Source organism: Castor canadensis, chromosome 13, assembly GCF_047511655.1.
Source record: "Castor canadensis chromosome 13, mCasCan1.hap1v2, whole genome shotgun sequence".
Classification (NCBI taxonomy): domain Eukaryota; kingdom Metazoa; phylum Chordata; class Mammalia; order Rodentia; family Castoridae; genus Castor; species Castor canadensis.
In genome coordinates this window covers 303492-325927 of record NC_133398.1, presented here as the reverse complement: position 1 = coordinate 325927, position 22436 = coordinate 303492, and the positions used below count along the sequence as shown (strand labels likewise).

Here is a 22436-nt window from a genome sequence, read left to right as displayed (position 1 = left end):
TTTTTGTTGTTGTAGATACAAGTCCCCTATTAGATACATGATTTGCACTTTTTCTGTTTTGTGAGTTGTAATCTTAACTTTCTTGGTACTATCTTTTAAAGCACAAAAGTTTTAAGTTTTCATAGAAGTCCAGTTTATCTATTGTGTTGCTTGTGTGAAAGTGATAGTTGATCAGAGACTTAAGGGAGGGAAAGAGTGAGTTCTGGGAAGAGGGAAAGGCAAAGGCCCTGCTGTGGAGTGGTGGGTGAGGGGTTGCTGCTGGAGATGGGTTGGAAGAAAAACAGACCCCTGGGCTGGCTCTTGCCATAGAGGCAGATAGCTGTTTGAGGATTAGAGTAGCCTTACAGAGTCCCTCTAGCTGCTGTCCTGTGAGAGGTAACTGGAGTACTAGATGGCATCAGGGAAGCTGTTAGAATCATGTGGGAATCCACGAGCGGTGGCACTGGGCAGGCAATGGGAATAGGTTCTTTTTTTTTTTTTTTTCCCTTGGTGGTATTGGGGTTTGAACTTAGGGCCTCACACTTGCTAGGAAGGCCCTTTACCACTTGAGCCACTCTGCCAGCCCAGAAGTAGTTCTTGATGTGTCCTCATCTATCTTTCCCTCTCGAATTCTGAGCCCTTCTGCTCTGCTGTTCACTGTTAACTGAGTCTTGCCTTGTGCTCTTCTGAGAAGGTTGTTCCCACCTTCCAGTGCCCACAAGCACGCTGTCCATGGCCCTGCCTTGCCATCTTGTTTTGGGTGCATATGGTTCTCCATCCCCTTCTCACCCTTCCCCTTCCCCACATCTATTCCAGAAAAACTCTTTTGCTCTCTTTTGAAATGCTTTTACCTTGATAGGGTCTAGCAGAGTGTCTCAAGTGTAGAGAGCCATTCTGGCAAATGTGAGGCCCTGAGTTCAAGTGTTGGTACCACCAACAAAACAAAACAGATTCTTTTACCTTGACTTCTTTCCACAGTCCTACCGAACTTCCCTCTCCTGACTGACTTGTCTGATCACCTTCCTACCCTTGGAGGCTGTTCTGCAGCACAGCAGCCCCAGAACCCAATCAGTCCTCAACTATAGGCACTGTCTCCTGTCCTTCCTCCCCTGTACTTACCTCCTTGATCTAAAAGGGGCTGTCTGAGGGGCAGGAAAGGTCTGCCCATCTGTCCTCTTCTTCACTGCCTGCTTCCTTTCAGAGAGAACATGATTTTTGGGTTGTGGGCAGGGTTTGATTGTGCTAAGCTGTGGTAGTGATTGCTGACAGCTTCTTTCTTGCTGACCTGACCTCCTTGGCTCCATGTTTGGGCCTGGGCTCTAGGACTAGCTTTGAGCTTAGCTGTTCCGGGTTTAGTGCTATGATGGATGGTCCTGGTCAGTGTGCTCTGTGGGAGCTCTGCCAGAGCCATTGTGTTTGAATTGTGGGTCCATGATGTCTTCTTGTCTACAGCTATTCGGTATTTTTTATATTATTCTGTTAGAACTTTGAGACTTTATAAATGGTTTCAGATGTTTAAAAATTCTCATTAAATGTAGGAAAAAAGCAAAAGAGAATGTACTAAAAGTTAACTTGGTGGTTTGTGAATTGTGGGATTGCCAGCGATTCTGTTAGGTTTTTTAGAACAAACAGCTTTTTTTTTTTTCCTTCAGTGAGCATGTAGTTTTATAGTAGGAAAAATGAAAAAAAATCCTCATTTATATGCAGTTCAGTTCATATGATTAATGCTCATTGCTTTTAAAAAATACAGTAACATGCTGGGTGCAGAGGCTCATGTTTGTAATATGCTAGCTACTTGGAAGGTAGAGATCAGGAACATTGTGATTTGAGGCTAGCTTGGATAAAAAATTCGTGAGACCCTCCTCTCCCCCCCACAATCTCAAGCAATAAAATCTGGGCACGGTGGCACATATCTTTGCTATGCAGGAAGCATAAATAGGAGAATTGTGGTCCAGGTGTGCCTGGGCGTAAATGCCAGACCCTATTTGAAAAATACCTACAGCAAAAAGGGCTGGGGGGTGTGGCTCAAGTGGTAGAGCATCTGCCTGGCAAGCTCAGGGCTTTGAGTTCAAACCTCAGTTAGTACCACTGAACAAACAGCCCCCAGCCTACCAAAAAACCCAGTAACCACCAAAAGAGAAGATGACCCTGACCTTAGATAATGCCCAATCAAAACAAAACTGTCCAAAGAGCTAAATTATATACTTGTAATCAGTGTGTATTAGGACAGTAGCCTTGCAGTGTGCAGGAACCCAGACCTCTCCCTTCTCAAATGTGGCTTCACAGACTGTGTTGCCAACACACTTGGCCCTCCTTCTGCAAAGCTCCACCAGCACCTAGTGTGCAGCAGACACTGCATCAGGGCCACGATCCTCACAGGAATGGAGGCCACATTCATACTAGTACTTAGACCCCAGTTCATTCTGTCAGTGAGTGCTGAGCACATGTTCCTGCAGACTAGGTTACTGTGATAATCACCACAGATAGCCTACAGGAGATAATAAGCCAGAAAGATATTTGCAAAAAGGTAAAATAGTACCACTCTTGCTTTGTTTTGTTTTTGGCATTGGGATTTGAACTCAGGTGCTAGGCAGGTGCTCTTACCTATTGAGCCACTCCATCAACCCTTTTTTGATAGTTTTTTTTTTTTTTTTGAGATAGGCTCTCATCAGTTATTTGCCGGGGACTGGCTTCAAACTGCAATCCTCTCTGTCTTTGCCTCCTGAGTAGCTAGGATTACAGGCGTGAGTTAATTTTCATAAAAATGTTTTTGTTAACATGTAATGAAAAAAAAAACCCATGTAATGAGTTTAGTGTTATTTTAAAGGAAGTGACAACTGGGCGCTGGTGGCTCACACATTATTCTAGCTATTTGGGATGCTGAGATAGGGAGGATGGCTGTTTGAGGACAGCCAGAGCAAATAGTTTACAATACTCCATCTCTAAAATGACCAGAAGAAATTGAACTGGAGGTGTGGCTCAAGTGGTCTAGTGCCTGCTTCGCAAGTGCAGAGCTTTGAGTTCAAGCCCCAGTCCCACCAAAAAAGAGGGGGGAAAAAAGAAGAAAAAGGAGATGACAGTGAATTAAAAACGTTCTCAGTTTGAGGCTAGAGGTATGGTTCAAGTGGTAAGTCGCCTGCCTAGCAAGTGGAAAGTTCTGAGTTCAAACCCAAGTACTGCTCCATCTCCCCCTGCCCCCCCAAAAAAGTGAGTTTTAACATGGTAAAACTAATGTGTACCATGGTTCTGAGACTAGAAGTTTTTTTTGGAAATTGATGCTTCATCATAAATGGAAACACTTGGTAGCATGTTAATGCACAAAACAGGAAAGATTTCTGTTTATTATAGAGATAAATTTAACTTTTTTTTTTCCTTTTTTTTGTGGGAACTGCAGTCTGAACTCACGGTTTTGCACTTGCAAAGCGGGCTCTCTACAGCTTGAGCCACACCTCCAGGCAGTTTTGCCCTGGTTATTTTTGGAGATGAAGTCTCATGAACTATTTGCTGGAGCTGGTCTTGAATCACAATCCTCCCAATCTCAGCCTCCCAAGTAACTCAGGTTACAGATGTGCGCCACTGGTGCCTGGCCAAATTTCACATTTTTGTATTACAGCTTCTAGATACCCAGCTGTTTTCATTTTTTACCAAGCTCAGTCTTTTTATCATATCAGATTTAAATGAAATTCAGCTAGAAATGTGTTTTCCATGGCATCTGAATACTAATACAGAGCAGAATTGTGGAAAGATCTCAAAAACCTCCAATATTAGTAGGAGTGAGAGCCTCTCTGGTTGGCTGTTTCTATGGTTTTCTGCCTATAGTCTGCAGTTACTCTTTTAGCCACAAGATGGTGGCCTTGTTCCAGTAAGTCAGGCTGTCTCAGTTTGGAAATTTCATAGGAAGACATGTACTGCCATTTTATGTGGACTGCCTTCATGGCCAGTTTAAGATGATCCTTTGTTAAAGTTACAGTGCTCAGCAAAGAATCCTGTTTTCTTTTCATGTCATTACAGCCTCACCTTAATGTACAGTGACATCCTCAAAAGTGTAGGACTCTTTTCACAGATGTTTGGTACCTGTTACTTGTCTGCTTGTGCTTTGGGGAACAGAGCTGATATGACCAAGTCCCTGGGAGCCCATAGTCCACCATCTTTCAACTGCTTTTATGTTCTGAGTGCTTCAGGTAGGATTGTGAAGTTCTGCTTCCAATTTGGAAAAAGGAATGGGCTTCTTTTTTTTTTCTTAGCATCTAATTTCTGTCCAGTCCTCTTTTTCTTCCCTTGTTGTTTAGAAGAGGCAGTAGGAACCCTGGGTGGAGATGAATTCACATAGCCAAGGTGCATTGTGGGCACCCATGGAGCTAGTATTGAGCTCTGGCTTGAGGAGTGCCAAGACTGCCAAGCCGTGGTCTCTGTCCTTGTGGGCTCTCTTTCAGGAATAAACCACCATGTTTCTACTTGGCCAGGGGCTGAGGGTTGCTGAGTTCAGAATAACCTCTGCCCTCAGGAAGGCTTTGTCTGAGCTTACCTACATTTCATTGTATAAAAAGAGCTGTTTTTCTCACATCAAAAATGTAGGGTTGACCAGTTATCTCAATTACTGGGAAGCAGCAATCAGGAGAATTGAGGTTTGACGCCAGACCAGGCAAAAAGATAGTGAGTCCCTCATCTCAACAAATGAGCCATATGTTGTGGTACATGCTTATGGTCTCATTGAAGGGGGAAGGCTGTAAGTAGAAGGTTTGTAGTCCAGGCCTGCCTGGTCAAAAACACAAGACCTTATCTAAAAAGTAACTTTAAAAGCAAAAAGGTCTCTGTGATGTAGCTTAAGTGATAGAGTGCAAGTGCAAGGCCCTGTACCTCAAAAAAAAAAAAAAAGTTAGGGCTCTTTCTCTTATTAATGGAACTAATTTTGTACAAGTATGTATATGGATTGGGAAGACAGAAAATAACAAAGAGTAACTATGAAGTTAGGCCTGGCGAGTGCATGCCTGTAATCCCAATTCTGGGGAGGCTGAGACAGGAGGATGGGGTTCAAGGCCAGTCTGGGCTACATAGGGAGATTCTGAAGTAATTATGAATCTAGAGACATTACAAAGTACTTTATACATGTGGTATAAAGTGCCAGGACCTGTGAGTTTGAGAATCCCCTCTGGTGACCACATTGCTCTCAGGACATCTTGGTATTATTATTATTATTATTACTTGGTGGGACTGGGGTTTGAACTCAGGGTCTCATGCTTGCTGGGCAGGCAGTCTACCACTTGAGCCAGTCCACCAGCCTTCTTAGGACGTCTTGAAATGGAGGCTGCATTGTGGCTAGCCCTATGGAGGCCGAGGCAGGTGGTGACCAGTTATAGCTGAGCTTCCTGCGGTCTCTTGAAACAGGACTGGGAGGGGCAGGCTGTAGGAGACCTGCAGGGAGTATTTTGAGAACTTCAGGTCATTGCTTACCAGGCTCTGGAATGCAGAGATCTTAGAGAACTACCACCACCAGTAGCAGCAGCAGCGACAGCAAGGCCCACTACCTGTCTTGGGTGGTAGTGGGGGGTGGGTTGGGAGTAATTCTTATAAAGGAGTGGCAGCCTTTTCATAGAGCAGTGTTTTAAGAAACAAATTCTAACAGCTGAAAGAAATTTAACCAGGATTAGTCTTTACTAGCATCTGTCAAAGAACATTAAAATGATATAAATTAAAGACCTCAGATGGGCTGGGGGTGTGGCTTAAGTGGTAGAGTGCTTGCCTAGTCTGCTTAGCAAGCAGGAAACCCTGAGTTCAAGTCCCACTACCACTCTCCCAGAAAAAGCCCTTAGAAAAATCTCAGTATTCCTTCTCCTGGTTCTCCTACTTCTAACTCAATATAACTTAGAACCTCGCAATTGGCAAATGTCCCCAAACACTCCCTACTCTCAACTCCAGTGGCTTTTCAGTGCCTTTGCTATCTTGTCTAGTCATAAAGAGTAAACTCAGATCATCTGTGGCCCATACTATGCACATTGGTAATGGTCTTTAGAGAGACAGAACGGTAAGATGTGTAAGGAGGATTTGTTAGGGGAACTGGCTCATGTATTTAATGGAGTCTGAGAAGTCCCATGACAGTATTTGCAGGCTGGGGACTCTGCCATGTCAATACTAGGTACATGTCAGTACAAGTATAAGATTCCCAGAACTGGGGAAGCTGATGGTGTAATTAATTTTTAGTCTAAAGTTGAAGGCCTGAGAGTGCCAGGGGCCACTGTAAATTCAGGAGTCCAAAGACATTCAGAGCCTGGATGTCTGGGTAGGGGAGGAAAAGGAGCGGTAGTGTGAATTCCTCCTTCCTATTTTTTTTTTTTTTTCTTTCTCTTCTATCCAGGCTTCTAGCCATTGAGTGGTGCTGCCTGCATTGAGGTCAGGTTTTCCCTACTCAGTCTAAGGGCTCACCTGTTCATCTGCTCTGGAAATGTCCTCACAGCACATCTAGAGATAATGCTTCATCAGTTCTCTAGGTATTCCTAAGTCTAATCAAGTTGACCCTAAGATTAACCGTGACATCATACATCATTTTGTGCAGTCTTCCTATGGTTGCATGACTTACCTCTTTATATATAGACCTGCAGTTTATGTTTAATTATTACTTTAAAATGCATTCTTTAAAATGCCAGGGAATCCCTGTGTATGCCAGGTATTTGGTGATTTCAGCAGGCTTAAAAAGTCCATATTCATTCTTGTATAGAGAGTACATCAACTATGTTCATGTTCTTAACTTCCTTCTTTTAGCCTCTTTTGTATTTGACCTCCCCTTAGTGTGACCTGTTTTTCATGATATTTCTATATTTGTATTAGGTCTGTATTCCACATATGAGAGAACACATGCTGCTTTTGGCCTTCTGAACCTGACTAACGTCACTTGAAATGATCTCCAGTTCCATCCATTTACCTACAAATGATAAAATTTCATTCTTCGTGGCTGAATAAAATTCCATTGTATATAAATACCACATTTTCTTAATCCATTCACCAATAGTAGGGCATCTTGGCTGTTTCCATAGCTTAGCTATTGTGAATAATGCTGCAATAAACATGGATGTGCAGGTGCCTTTATTGTAACCTGACTTACGTTCCTTCTGGTATATCCCTAGGCGTGGAATTGCTGGATTATATGGCAGTTCTATTTTCAGTTGTTTGAGGAGCCTCTTTTCTGTTTTCCATAGTGGTTATACTAATTTACAGTCCCACCAGCAGTGTATTAAGGTCCCTTTTTCCCCACATTCTCAACAACATTTGTTGTTGTTTGTGTTCTTGATGTCATTTTAGTCATTTTAACAGGAGGGAGGTGGGGATTTTTTTTTTTTTTTTTTTTTTTTGCGGTACTGGGGTTTGAACTCAGGGCCTATATCTTGAGTCACTCCACCAGCCCTTATTTGTGATGGGGTTTTTTTTTTTTTTTTTTTTTGAGGTATGGAACTATTTGCCTGGACTGGTTTAAACCGTGAACCTCCTGATCTCTGCCTCCTGAGTAGCTATGATTACAAGCATGAGCCACTGGCACCCAGTGCGAGGTAGAATCTTAACATGATTTTAATTTCATTTCCTTTATGGCCAGGGATGTTGCTTATTTCTTCATGTGTTTTTTAGTCGTTTGGACTTCTTCCTTTGAAAAAGCTCTGTTCAGTTTTTTTGCCCATTTCTTACTGAGTCATTGGTTTTTTTGGGAGTTTAGTTTTTTGAGCTCCCTGTATATTCTGGTTATTAATCCCTTGTCAGATGTATGTATGGCTGGCAAAAGATTTTCTCCCATTCTGTGGGCAGCCTCTTCAATTTAGTAACCATTTCTTTTGTTGTGCAGAAGCTTTTTAATTTCATGTAGTCCCATTTGTTGATCTTTCTCTTAATTGTTGAGCCATTTGAGTTCTATTTAGGAAGTCATTGCTTATACCTATTAATGCCAATGTATTCCCTGCTCTTTTCTGCACTAGGTCTTATATTAAGGTCCTTAATCCACTTTGAGTTGGTACTTGTACAGGGTGTGAAGACATGGAACTACTTTCAGTTTTCTGCATGCAGATACCCAGTTTTCCAGCAACATATGTTGAAAAGCCTGTCTTTTCACCATGGTATGTTTTTGGTGCCTTTGTCAAAAAATCAGGTGGGTGTAGCTGAGTAGATTCATATCTGGCTCTTCTATTCTGCTCCACTGGTTTACATATCTGTTTCTGTGCCAGTATCATGCTGTTTTTATTGCTATGGCTCTGTAGTATAGTTTGAAATTGGGTATTGTGATGATATCTCCAGTGTTGCTCTTTTTGCTCAGTATTGACTTGGCTATTTGTAACTTTTTATGCTTCCAAATGAACTTTAGAGTTGATTTTTCAATCTCTGTGATGAATGTCATTGGAATTTTGATCTGAATTGTGTTGAACATGTAGATTGCTTTTGGTATTATAGCCATTTTCACAATATTGATTCTATAATCCATGGGCATGGATGATCTTTCCATCTTCTGTAGTCTTTGATTTCTTTCTTCAGTGGTTTATAGTTTTCCTTGTAGAGGTCTTTCACATCCTTTGTTAAGTTTATTCCTAGGTTTTTTGTTTTTGTTTTTGTTTTTTTTGAGGCTATTGTAAATGGAATTATTTTTCTGTATTCTTTCTTAGTTTGCTCATTGCTGGTGTATAGAAAGGCTACTGATTTTTGTAAATTAATTTTTTGTCTGCTGCTTTACCAAAGCTGTTTATGGTGTCTGGGAGTTTCTTGGGTCTTTTAGGTATAATCATGTCATCTGCAAATAGATACAGTTTGACTACTTCCAATTTATATTCTTTTTATTTCTTCTTCCTGTCTCATTGCTATGGCTAGGAGTTCCAAGACTATGTTGAATAAGAGTGGAGGGAGTGGATACCCTTTTCTCTTTCCTGACTTTAGAGAAAATGTTTTTAGCTTTTCCCCTTTTAGTATGATGTTGGCTATAGGCTTGTCATATATAGCCTTTTTTAGGTTGAGGTACATTCCTTTTGTTCCTAGTTTCATCAGAGCTTTTATCATGAGAAGATACTGAATTTTGTCGAAGGCTTTTTCTTCATCTATTGAGATGATCATGTGGTTTTTGTTTTTGCTTCTGTTAATGTGCTGTATTATATTTAATGATTTATGTATGTTGAACCATCCCTGCATCCCTGTCATGAAACTGACTTGATCATTGTGTGTGTGTGTGTGTGTGTGTGTGTGTTTTCTGATATGTTGTTGAATTCTGTTTGCCGATATTTTATTGAGGATTTTTGCATTTACACTCATTAAAGAGATTGGCCTGTAATTCTCTTTTTTTTTGTTGTGACCATGTCCGATTTGGGGATGAGCGTAATACTGGCTTCATAGAATGAGTTTGGCAGTGTTCTTCCTTTCTATTTCATGGAGAAGTTTGAGTAGTGTTGGTATTAGTTCTTTAAAGGTCTGGTAGAATTAAATGGTGAATCTGTCAGGTCCTGGACTTTTCTTTTTTGGGAGACTTTATTGCTGTTTCAGTTTTATTGCTTGTTATAAGTCTGTAGGTGATTAATATCCTCTTACCCTCTTGGTTCAATTTTGGATGGTTGTATATGTTAAGAAATTTGTGTATTTTGTTTAGATTTTCCAATTTATTTGAATATAGGTTTTCAGAGTAGTCCTTAATGATTTCCTGGATTTTCTTGGTGTTTGTTATTGCTGCTTTTTCATTTCTAATTTGTTGATTTTGGCCCTTTTTTGGTTTAGCTCATTCTTGTTTTATTAGGAGTTTGAGATACAGCATTAGGTTATCTATTTGAGATCTTTCTGTGTTTTTTTTTTTTTTTTTTTTTTTGGTGGTACTGGTGTTTGAACTCAGGCCTATACCTTAAGCCACTCCTTCCTTTTTTGTGAAGGGTTTTTTTGAGACAGGAGTTCAAGAACTGTTTGCCCGGGCTGGCTTTGAATCTAGAGCCTTCTGATCTCTGCCACTCGAGTAGCTAGGATTGCAGGTGTGAGCCACTGGTGCCTGGCCCTTTCTCAGTTTTTAATATGTGCATTTATGACTATGAGCTTTCCCCTTAGGATTGCCTTTGCTGTGTCCCATAGGTTTTGAGGGGTTGTGCTTTCATTTTCATTAAATTCCAGGAACTTTTTGATTTCTTCTCTATTTCTTTGATGACCCACTGATCATCTGATGATGAAGTAGCATGTTGTTCAGCTTTTAGTTGTTTGAGTATTTTCTGCTGTTTATTTTGTTGTTGAATTCTAGTTTTATTCCGTTGTGGTCATACAGTACACAGGGGGTTATTTCAGTTTTCTTTTATTTGTGAAGATGTCCTTCATGACCTAAAATATGGTCTATTTTAGAGAAAGTTCCATGGGATGGTGAGAAGAGTGTATATTGTGCTGTTGCAGGATGGAATGTTCTGCTGATATCTGTCAGGTCCATTTGATCTATGGTGTCATTCAATTCTACAGTTTCTTTGTTGATTTTTGTCTGGATGGCCAATCTATTGGTGGTAGAAGAGTACTGAAGTCTACCATCATTGTGTTGGGGGAGGGGGTCTCTAAGTCCAGAAGTGTATGTGTAATGAAGTTAGGTGCACTGACATTGGGCACATATAAGTTAACAATTGTTGTTTCCTTTGGGGATGTATTGCTCCTTTTATTGGTATGAAGTGACCTTCTTTGTCTCTTCAGACTAATTTAGGTTTGAAGTTTACTTTACTTGATACAAGTATTGCTACTCCTGCCTGTTTTCAGGGATCATTAGCTAGGTAAATCTTCTTCCTCCCTTTCACCCTAAGGCAATGTTTGTTTCTGTCTGTAAGGTGGGTTTCTTATAACACAACATAGGTGCTAAGGTTGCCAGGATGAGTAAACTGAAGTCCATGTTTCTAGGGGCTCCTCTTCTGATCCTCAGACAGAAGTGTGTAGGTTGCCAATGAGCAATATGTGGTAAGCTGGAAGAGCCTTGTGGGCCTTGAAAGGCTCAGTTGTGGAGTGGGATCATTAAGGGAAAGCAGGGGGAGAGTGACATGCAACGCCTCAGGACCATAACATATATTTCTTGAAATTTTAAGTAGCTTGTGTTTGACAGACTGTTCTTGGACCTGAATATTGTTAGACTAGGGATCTGCAAACTTTTATTATTTTTTTTAACAAAGGACCAAAAGTCATTTTACAAAAGTTATTGCTGCATGCTCTTTCATATTTTTACCACTTAAAGTCAGAAAGAAAAACAAAACTCTCTTTGCTTATGGGAAGTAAGTGGGCCACAACCCTGGACTAGATTATCAAAATGCCTTCTCTGCCTTGATCTTGAAGCATGAACTTGATCTCAGTGGAAGTGGAAAGCCACTGTGCTATTTGTTTATTTATTTATTTAATTCTATTTTTGGGATAGGGTCTTGCTTTGTAGCCTGGGCTGGCCTTAAACCTAAGATCCTTCTGCCTGAGCCTCTCAAATGCTCCCAAATGTTAAGGTGTGTGCCACAATACCTGGCAAATTACTGAATTTTAAAAGAAGATTATGATAAGGTCACAATTTTAGATAATTTTTTTTAAAATTTCATATGACCTTTTATTTTGCCTATGGGAAATATTTTTTTTTTATTTGTGTATAGGTTTATCTTTTTTTTTTAAGAGAGATAATTTTAACTGCAGAATAAATGCTATGCTGAAAAGAACAGTGTTAGAAAAATGAGTTGTTAGACTATCTCTTTTACAATGGCTTTAGGTATGGTGTGGCTTAAAATAAAAAGTTGGCAATGGAATTTGTTAGAAATGTAGGAGGCATAGACTTGGTGACAGGAATAATGGGGCTCATAGGAGGGGGCAGGAGCAGTGAATCTTGCCTGGGAATCTTCATGGTCAGGTACATGATGGTGTTCATGTTAGCCAGCAGGCATGGGTGGGGTGGAGTGTGTCATAGCCATACAATACAACACTCAGTGTGTCATATCTTAAAAGATAATGCTACAGAAATCTTTGTTATTAAATTATCAAATCTGTTACTACATTGAGTGAACATAGATTAAAAAACATGTACTATATAATCCATTAATGTAAAAATGTGTAGGGGATATACTCAAGTGTTTAATGTTGGTGGTATGGATTATGGACAACTTTAATTGTTTTTCAGCTTTTGGTTTTTTACACTGGCTGGTCCTCCAGTACAGTATTGCAGCATGGAAGAGTGGATGGACCTCCTTGGCTTGCTCCTGACCTTTGGGGAAAATGTTAAGCCTTTCACTATAAAGCCACTAAATATGATATTAGCCACAAGTTTTTCATAAGATAATTTTTATCAGGTTGAGAATTTTTATCATGAAAGAATTTTGTCAGATGCTTTTTCCACAGCTGTAGAAATGATCATGTGGTTCTGTCCTATATTCTATCAGTATGGTTTAATACATTGATTTTTCAGATGTTGAACCTACTGTGTACATGGAATAAACCTTAGCTGGTCATAGGTATATCATCCTTTCTTATACATTGCTGTATTCACCTGCTAATTTTTTGTTCAGAGTTATTAAATCTGTTTATGAGAGGACTGATCTGTAGTTATTTTTGTGATACTGAGGTTTGAACTCAGGGCTTTGTGCTTGTGGGGCAAGTGTTCTGCCATCTGAAAACCACTCCCCAAACCTTTTGCTTTAGTTTATTTTTCTGAGACAGTCTTGAATTTTTGTCCCAGGGCCTGCCTTGGACTATGATCATCTTACCTACGTCTTTCCCCCACCCCTCCCCAAGATTAGGGCCACCATGCCTGGCCCTGGGTCGGTAGTTTTCATCTTTGACTTGCTTTGTTTTCTGTGTAATGTTGTCCTTATAGAAGGAGTTCCAAAACAAATACTGATGGGATTGAATGGCTTCTTCTATGTCTGTTGGTCATTTAGGAATACCTGCTTAATTCTTTTGCCCATTTTTGGTTGATTTTTAATTTTTACTTATTTATTTTTTTTTATTTCTATGGAGCACTTGGGCTTTGTATATGCTAGGCAAGTACTCTACTTATGAACTATATCCCCAGGCCTCTTGTTGATTTTTAAAAAATGATTAGTAGTTATTTTCTTAGAGTTGAGTAATACTAAAGTCATTATTCTTAGCTGCATATGTTGCATATGTTTTCCTGTTTTTTAAAGTTTATTTATTCATGTCATATAAATGTGTGAGATATTTTGGTAGTTCTGGTTTTAGTGTTACGTTTAGAATTAGAAGTTCTTCATTTCAAGGTTGTGAAGTATTTTGCCTTGCTGCTTTTGTGATTTCATTGTTTCATATAATCATTCCATTCTTTGGTGTACACTTACAGTAACATTTTTTCTCCAGTGGTTTAGCCTGTTGTCTCAGGATCTCAATGACTGCTTTCTTAATTAATCTCTCTTCCTAATGACTTGGAATGCCCCTTTATCTTGTTCTCTGATCCCCACTCCCCACTCCTGATCTTTGTGTAGAGAACTCAAGGCTTTGTGATAAGCACTCTTATCAGTGAGCTGCATCCCCAGCCCAATCCCCCCCCCCCCCCCCCCCCCCCCCCCCGCCCACCGTTGTGAGACAGGATCTTCGTTATGTAGCCCAGGCTGGCCTCGAACTAACATGTTTGGCTTCTATACTATAACTGTTTCTAGTCTTCCTTAAGTATGTTTAATGAGAAATTTCAGAATTTTCATAGACAATAGCAGGCATTTTCCCCCGTCCCAGAATCATCTATCCCCCAGAATCCCCCCAGAATCAGTACCTATGATACTGATCAACTATCCTACCAAATATTTGAAGTGAGGTTTTTTTAACTTAAACATCAAGCTGGTCATCATTTACATAGAAATAAATTACACTTAAAAAGGAAGAGATTGCAGTGTTCACATTGTACATGAATTAGCAGTGTTTTTTGTTTTTTTCGTGGTACTGGGATTTGAACTCAAGCAGCGTTTTAAATGAGTACCATTTCACATCATGAGAGTATTTGTAGAATTCATGTGAGCTAGTTCCGCAAGGCTCAGAAGAGCTGCCCGGGGTGGGTGGAGTCTTAGCTACCAGGCATTTTGCAGTGCTGCTGAGGGACCTCACAAAGCAGCTACCCTGGACTTTATACCTCAGGATAAAGAGACTTACTGGGACAAAGTGTTGTAGGTCACCCTGTTGTAGGAGGGTCACAAGCAGAGCCTGGCTGATCTGGCTAGCTTCTTCTCTCAGGATTCTGTACTCCCTGCTCATTTTACAGTTATTTTTGAGAACTGCAGATAGGAGAATTGTGTGATGTAAGGCAGCCCAGAAAACTCCCTGAGGAGACACATGAAATTTTATCTTTTCAGCCAGTGACATGCACATTTTCAGTTTTTGCTGGGTGAATAATCAACGCACCTCAGTATGGATGATTCAAATTGGAATCTAGAGAGTCATATTCAGCTGAAAAGGCACTAGGATTTTACTATAACTTTTTAGTATCTGCATTGCACATCTTACAAATTCTTTCAGCTTATAATATATGTAATTATAGTTCTTACCAACTGTAACTTAATACATTATTCATATAAAACACCATAAGACTGCTTCTACTTAAATTTTTTCATGGCTGGGCACTGGTGGCTCATGCCTATAATCCTAGCTACTCAGGAGGCAGAGATTAGGAGGATCGTGGTTCAAAGCCAGCCCGGACAAATAATTCGCGAGACCCTATCTCAAAAATACCCGCCGCAAAAAGGGCTGATGGAGTGGCTCACGATGTAGACCCTGAGTTCAAGCCCCAGTACTGCAAAAACAAAAAACAAACATAAATTCTTTCATTATGTGTAGGAAAAAAAAGTAAAAAAAACCAAAAACTGGTTTCTCTCTCCAGAAATTCAGGATCATCCATTAAGTTGTTTCCTGATTTCACTCCTCAGGAGTTCCTGACACTTACATAGGCCTAGCGTTCCTGGGAAGCTCTTCCCCCACACCTCCCATACTTGTTATTACACACAGACTTACATCCAGGTTTCCAACTTCTCTGCTGGGCTGTGTACGTATATTTTGCTTGTCCCTCTAATATTTAACCAACTGCAACTGACTTTTTTTTTGGTGGGATGGTGGTACTAGGGTTTGAACTCAGGGTCTCGTGTTTGCTTAGCAAGCACTCTACTACTTGAGCCACCTCTCTAGCCTTTTTAGCTTTAGTTTATTTTTTGGATAGGGTCTTAATGCTTTTGCCTTGGATCTGGGCTTGGATCCTTGTTTGTTTGTTTGTTTGTTTAATCCTCAGCCTTTGCATCTTGAAGTGCTTTCCTCATGATTTTCTCGTGACTGTTCCAGAGTTTTAGGTGTGACATTAAGGTCTTTGATACATTTTGAATTGACTTTGGTACTGAATGAGAGACAGAGATCTAGTTTCAGTCTTCTACATGTGGATATCCAATTTTCCCAGCACCATTTGTTGAAGAGGCTGTTTAATCTATAACATTTTTTGTCTTTGTCAGGATTAAGATGGGTTTATTTCTGGGTCCTGTATTCTGTTCCATTGGTCTAGGGCCTGTTTTTATGCCTGTGGCTCTGTAGTATAATATGAAATCAGGTAGTGTGATACCTCCAACATTGCTTTTTTTGCTCAAGATTGATTTGACTCTTCAGGGTCTTTTGCTCTTCCATATGAATTTTTTGGATTTTGTTTTCTATTTCTTTTCAAAAATAATTATTTTATCACTTTTACATTTACTTACATATGTATACATTATTTAGGCCACTTCCCCCCCACTGTGTTTTCTGTTTCTGAAGAATGTCATTGGAATTTTTATGGGAATTGCATTGAATGGGTAGGTTGTTTCTGGTAGTATAACCTTTTCATTATATTCATTCTGCTGCTGCATGAACACGGGAGGTCTTTCCATCTTCTAGTGTCTTCTTCAATTTCTTTCTTCAGTGTTTTAGTAGTTTTCATTGTACAGGTCTTTGGCCACCTTGATTAGATTTATTCCTAGGTATTTTATTTTGTTTTTTGTTGCTATTGTGAATGGGATTGTTTTCTTGACTCTTTATTAGCATGAGAAAAGCTATTGATTTTTTTTTGGTGGTACTGGGGCTTGAACTCAGGCCTTCAGCTTGCTAGGCAAGTACTTTACCACTTGAGCCACTCCACCAGCCCTTACTGATTTTTGTATGTAAGTTTTTTGGGTTTTTTTTGGTCCCACTTTGCTGAACGTTTATTAGCTCTAAGAGTTTTGGGAGCAGTATTTTAAGTATATTGTCTGCAAATAGAGGTAATTTGACTTCTTTCTTATTTGTAAGGCCAGGTATGGTGAAGCATGCATGTAATCTCAGCTACCTGGGAGGCAGAGGTAGGAGGTTCATCAGTTCTAGGCTAGCCTGGGCAAAGTTAGCACGACCCCATCTCAAAAACCAAATCCAATCAGAAGGGGTGTGGCTCAAGTGGTAGAGTGCTTGTCTAGCATGGGTGAGACCCAGTACCTCAGAAAACAAACAACAACAAAAAATAAAAAACCCAAAGTCTTTCTTGTTTATATCTGGCCTTTTTCTTGCCTTATTGCTGTAAGAATTCAAGTGGAGAGAGTAGACATCCTTGTCTTGTTCCTGATTTTTAGAGGAAATGCTTTCAGTTTTTCCAGCATTATGTTGCCTATAGGTTTGTGGTACATTGCCTTTTTTATGTTGAGGTGTATTATTTCTGTTTTTCATTTCTTCAAGGCTTTTATCAAGAATGAATGTTGAATTTTGTCAAAGGCCTTTTCAGTGGTTTTTGTCCTTGATTCTGTGTAGGTATTGTATTACATTTACTCATTTGTGCATGTTGAACCATCTTTGCTTTCCTGGAATGTGTGAGAAAGCAGTTTTTTCTATCTCTGTGTGTCGCCATTTTCATTGCCTGTATTGTCTGCAGTTCCGGGTTCTTATTTTGGATTCTTGGCTGAGCCTCTTTGCCTGTGAAAATTGCTGGTGCACCACACTGTGTATCTTAACCCCTGCCCCAAGTTAGTATAGAATTTCAGCCCATTGAGAAGATTGTAAACTTTTGATCTGGACCAATCCAGGTCAAGAGGCAGGGCCAGTCGTGTCAGGAATATAAGGAGGGACAGACTGCCTGCCCCTTGTGTACATGCTGTTCCTATGTGCCTGCACACTCTTCTGCAGAAGTAAATTTTGCCTTTCTGTGTCTTCAGTTATGATCCTGGTGGTCTTCGGGGGTCTTATTTGTAACAAATAAAAGCAACTTGATCATGGCATCTGGTCTTTTTAATGTATTGTTGAATTGAGTTTGCAAGTATTTTATTCTTTTTTATTTTTTATTCTATTTTACTCTGTGTTCAACAAGGAAATTTATCTGTAGGGTTTTTTGTTGTTTTGTTGTGTCCTTATCCAGTTTTGGTGTTAGGGTATTCTTGGCTTTATAGAATGAGTTTGGTAGTGTTTCTTTCTTTTCTATTTTATGGAACAGTTTGAGGAGCTTTGGTGGTGTTAGTTGTTCTTTAAGGGTCTGGTGAAATTCACCAGTGAATTTATCTGGTTTTGAGCTTTTCTTTTTTGGGAGACTTTTACTTGCTTCAATCTCATTGCTTGTTATAGGCCAGTTTAAGTTATTTATATTTTGTTGGTTCTAGTTTGAAAGGTCATATCTGTGTAGAAGTTTATCTATTCTAGATTTTCCAATTTATTGGAATTGTTTTAAAAATATTCCCTAATGTCCCTAGTGACCCACTGGATTTCAGTGGTATATGTGGTATCCCCTTTTTCTTCTCTAACTCCACCCCCCCAACGTTGTGGTCAAACCCAGGGCCTTGGACATGCTACTCGAGCACTTTACTACTGAGCCACATCCCCAATTCTTTCTCTAATTATTAATTTGTGTCAGACATTTAATTTTGATGAACTTCAATTTATTTTTTCTCTGGTTGCTTGTGCTTTGGGTGTCATATTAAACCAATGTCTAATTCAAGGTCATGAAGACATATTCCAACGTTTTCTTCTAAAGAGTTTTATAGTTTTAGCTCTTCGGTTTCCATCTTTGATCTGTTTTAAGTGAGTTTAATACAAGATGTGAGGTAGGTGCCCAGATCCAGTCTTCTGCATGTGGAAGTCCATTTGTCCAATAGCATCTGTTAAGAAGACTGTTCTTTCTCCCTTGAATTGTCCTGGCACCCTTGTTGAGGATCACCTGGCCGTAAAGGTTAGGGAATATTTTGTGGATTATCAGTTCTGCTGTATTGATCTATACGTCTGTCCTAATGCTGGTAACACACTGTCCTGATTTATTGGAGCTGTGTATTAAGAACATAGAAGTGTGAGTCCTCTGCTTTGGTCTTCCTTTTCCAAATTGTTTTTGGCTGTTTTGGCCCTTTGAATTTTCATGTGAACTTTATAAGCTTGAAGAAGCTTAAAAGCTTGGTGTTTTTCTACAAAAAAGAAAAAAAATGCCAGTGGGGAATTTGATCAAGGCTACATTGAGTCTATAGATCAGGTTAGGGAGTTCTGAGGTCTGCATGTTTTTGTTTCCCAAATAAATATATTGATATGCTAACTTTCAAATTGATACTGTAAGAAAGTGAGGCCTTTAGGAGGTGGTTAGGTCATGAACAGGTTTAATGGCCTTATAAAAGAGGCCTGCAAGAAACTTCTTTCCCCTTACCTTGTGTGAGCATGTAAGGAAAAGAAGATTATTGTCAGTACTGTTGATTGAACTCAGGGCATACACCTTGAACCACTCCACCAGCCCTTTTTTTGTGATAAGGTTTATTCGAGATAGGATCTCATAAACTGTTTGTCCAGGGCTGTCATAAACTCTTTGCCCAGGGCTGGCTTCTAACGGTGATCCTCCTGATCTCTGCTTCCTGAGTAGCTAGGATTGCAGATACGAGCCACCAGCACCCTGTGTGTTGGGTGTTTTTGAGATAGGGTCTCACAAAGTATTTGCCCTGGCTGGCTTGGAACCAACTGGGATTATATTTGTGAGCCACCACGCTCGGCTCTTTTTTTTTAATTGGCAGAACTGGGGGTGGAACTCAGGGTCTTGCACTTGCTAAGCTGGCCCTTTACCACTTGAGCCACTCCACTAGCCAAGAAAGTGTTCTTTTATTTCTGTACCTCACCTCCAAATTCTTATCTCTTCCCCAGAAAGACTTCTGTTGTATACTTGACATATATAATGGATCTACGTGCTGTTGTTTTTGTACAGACAGTGCCCCAGCTTAATGATAGTTGAATTTAATGATTTTTCAACTTTAGCATTCAGTAGAAACTATACTTCAGATTTTGAGTTTTGGTCTTTTCTCCAGGTAGTAAAATGCAGTCTGATACTCTTCATGCTGGGCAGTGGCAGTCCGCCATAGCCCCGGGTCAGCCATGCAACTCTGAGGGTGAGTGGTCCACACACTTGTGTTATGCATTTTTATTTTTCCAGTAATACTGGGGGTTGGGCTCAGGACCTTGTGCTTGCTTCACCACTTGAGCTATGTCCCCAGCCCGAGTAGTTTACTTGGACTATTTTCAACTTAGTGATGGGTTTAGTGGAACATAACTACATCATATATAAGTTCAGAAACATCTGTATTTGCTTTTAATGTGATTAAATCATCCTGTGTGCATTGATTAAAATTTGAATGGAAAGCTGGTGAGAGAGGTGAGCCAAGCACCTGGGGAAAGTACTCTAGGCAGGAGCAGCCCTAAGACACAGGCCATAGTCCATCGAGGAGACACCTGTCCCTAGAGGTGAGGGTGGCAGGTCAGGGTTCTGGCAGGCAGAAGACAAACACAGGGTAGGACTTTCTCGCTCTTGGAAAGAGCTTGGCTTTTATCCAGAGTATGATGGGAAGCAATTAGAATGTTTTGAACAGAGGAATGATGTGTGATTTGACAGATTTTAATGGATTGATGTGGCTGCTGTGTTGAGACTGAAGGTCTCTGGGAGAGTCAAGAAGATGTGAGGGGCATGAGACCAAAGGGCAGTGAGAGGTGGTGGTGAGAGGCACCGGATGTCCTGTGTTTGTGTCTTGGTTTGCTGGGGATGTGATGAAAGTAAGGAATCAAGGTGGGCTTATGCATTTGCTTTTATTTCACAGTATTTCTTAAAGTTCTTTCCATGCCAACACATAGGAGATGTGTGTTGTGGACTGTTGCATAATGCACATTTGCTGGGAGTGGAGGACTAACTGTGATTTTGGCACTCACTGGTGTCAATCACATGTCTGTTTTGCTGTTACAATAGTACTGCTGTGGGTTCACTTCCCCTGCCTCCGTGTGCAATTGTTCATGAGTTTTCCAGGTGAATCCCTCAGGTGAAGGTGCTGGATTATGCAGAATATGCTCATTTCAAAACTATTCTAAGGTTATGGTAAGATATCTATCATAAATTTCCCATCTTAACCATTTTAGGTGCACTTAACCATATTGTAAGTATATTCCTATTGTGCAGCCATCACCAGCATCCATCTACAAATGTTTTTACCTTCCCATCTGAAACTCTAGCCCCAGTAATCACTAAGCAGTGCCATTCTACTTTTTGTTTCTGTGAACTTGACCCCTTTAATGGACCTCATTTAAATGGATTGTACAGTATTTATCTTTCACTCAACATAGTGCCCTTAAGATTTGTCTGTGTTGTAACATATTACAAAATGTCCTTTTTTAGGCGGAACATTCCATTTTGTGAATTTACCACATTGCATTTATTTCCTCATCTGTGATGGATGCTCAGGTTACTTCCCATCTCTTGGCTGTTTGAATAATGGTGCTATGTACGTAAGTGCATAAAAAACCTCTTTCAGACCTGCTTTCAATTGCTGGATCCCATGGCCATTCTTTTCCCACTGTGCCTCCTGTTCTAGTACCAACAGTCCATGGGCACAGAGGCCAGGCAATGATGCATAGCCACAGTTTGCTCTGTCAGAGGGCACTGGATGGGCCCACAGGTCTGGCTGGCAGTTGTTTTTATTGTTTTGAGGAACTGCCATACTGTTTTCTGTAGGGATGGTGCAATTTTCCATTCTTACTAGCAGTGTTCAAGAGTTCCAATTTCCCCACACCCTTGTCAACACTTGGTATCATCCATCTTTGTTATTATAGCTGTCCTGATGGGTTTGCCTTGGTGTTGCATTGCGCTGCTGGGGACTGGCTCCCTCTTGTCTGTAGCCCTGTCCTCTCCATTTGGACCATGTGCTGTGCTTCCTGGCTCTGGTTATTTTGTTCCCATTCTCCTTAAATTCAGGAGCTTTTAAAATTGTTCTCTTTCTCTAAAATATAAATGGAGCACAGTTTACTAAAAATTCTCAGGAAATTGCTGATTCTATTGAAGTGAAAAATAGAAGTAATTAATGAGAAGGTTGACTTGAAAGAATTTGGAAATGGCATAAAATGAGAATCATGCAAAACACCAGCAGCCTGTCTTGGTCAAGGTGCCAGAACATTGTCAGGGAAGGAACCCTGTACTAGCACTCAAAGAATATTTGAATGTACCTTTAGGTATTTCTAATAGTCTTGTCATTATGGTTTTTTGTTTGTTTGTTTGGCTTTTTTTCTGTCAACTTTTTCTTTCTACTTTAGAAAGAAATTCTTAAAACTGTAAAAAGCAAAAGGATATTCTTAGGCAGATGTGTCTTTTGTATGTGGGAAAGACTCAGACACTCTTGTATGTTGACAGGAGTATGATATGGGAGAGAGAGGAGTGAATCTCAGGCATGTTCTCCTTGGCTAAGTGGCTAAGCCCCATTGTATTATCCCCTGTTCTTGAGGCCTTTGCATGTTGTTTTGGGACTGTGGGGAGTAGAGATGACATCAGGGCTGGTTGATGAGGGAATGGACACAGGCCAGCAGAGCAAGGGCATGGGTGCCTTTCAGAAAAAAGGGATATGGTGATGTAGACACATGGAAGGCCTTAAGAAAAGTCAGAAGTCATAGGGTCCCAGGTGGATGTGGTCAGAGATTGTCCTCGACATCATAAATGGTTGGATTATTTCTTTGGAATGTACCCTTTAGAAAACAGACATCCAACACCTTTTTTAAAACATAACACTTACAAGGTTTTTAAAGAGGAAAATAGTGCCGTGTACTTGTTTAGTCCTGGAACTTGTGAGACTAAAGCAGGAGAATTGCTTGAACCTAGAGAAAAGCCTGAGATCCAATATAAAAGTAAGATAAAATAGAAAGAAGAGGTTAATGACTGAGAGAGTCGAGCTTTCACATTTAGTTGGGAGAGATACAACAAGGACCACATGGCAAAATGAGGCCATACTCCAGAGACTGGACTTGATTTTGAGCAATTTGTTTTTTTTTTTTTTCTTTTTTCTTTTTTTCAATTCCGGTGTTTGAATTCAGGTCCTCATGCTTCCTAGGCAGGTGCTCTACTACTTGAGCCACTCAGCCAGCTCTTTGTGTTGGGTATTTTTGAGATAGGGTCTCATACTATTTGCTCTGACTGGCTTTGAACCACGATCTTCTTGATATCTACCTCCTGAGTATCTAGGATTACAGGCGTGATCCACCAATTCCCAGCTTGAGCAATTCAGTTTGGGGGA

General features: G+C 40.2%; 1 protein-coding gene across 7 annotated transcripts in view; it reads left to right on the top strand.

The window, feature by feature from the left end:
* Positions 1 to 22436, top strand: part of Ehmt1 (euchromatic histone lysine methyltransferase 1) — a 155186-nt gene that overhangs the window by 32346 nt on the left and 100404 nt on the right. For 2 of the 7 annotated variants that reach the window (XM_074052699.1, XM_074052700.1), the window contains exon 2: positions 19203 to 19283. The exons of the other annotated variants lie outside the window; for them this stretch is intronic. The gene's annotated coding sequence lies outside the window, so the exon portion shown is untranslated. The remainder of the gene's footprint in view (positions 1 to 19202; positions 19284 to 22436) is intronic. 7 annotated transcript variants of the gene reach the window in all.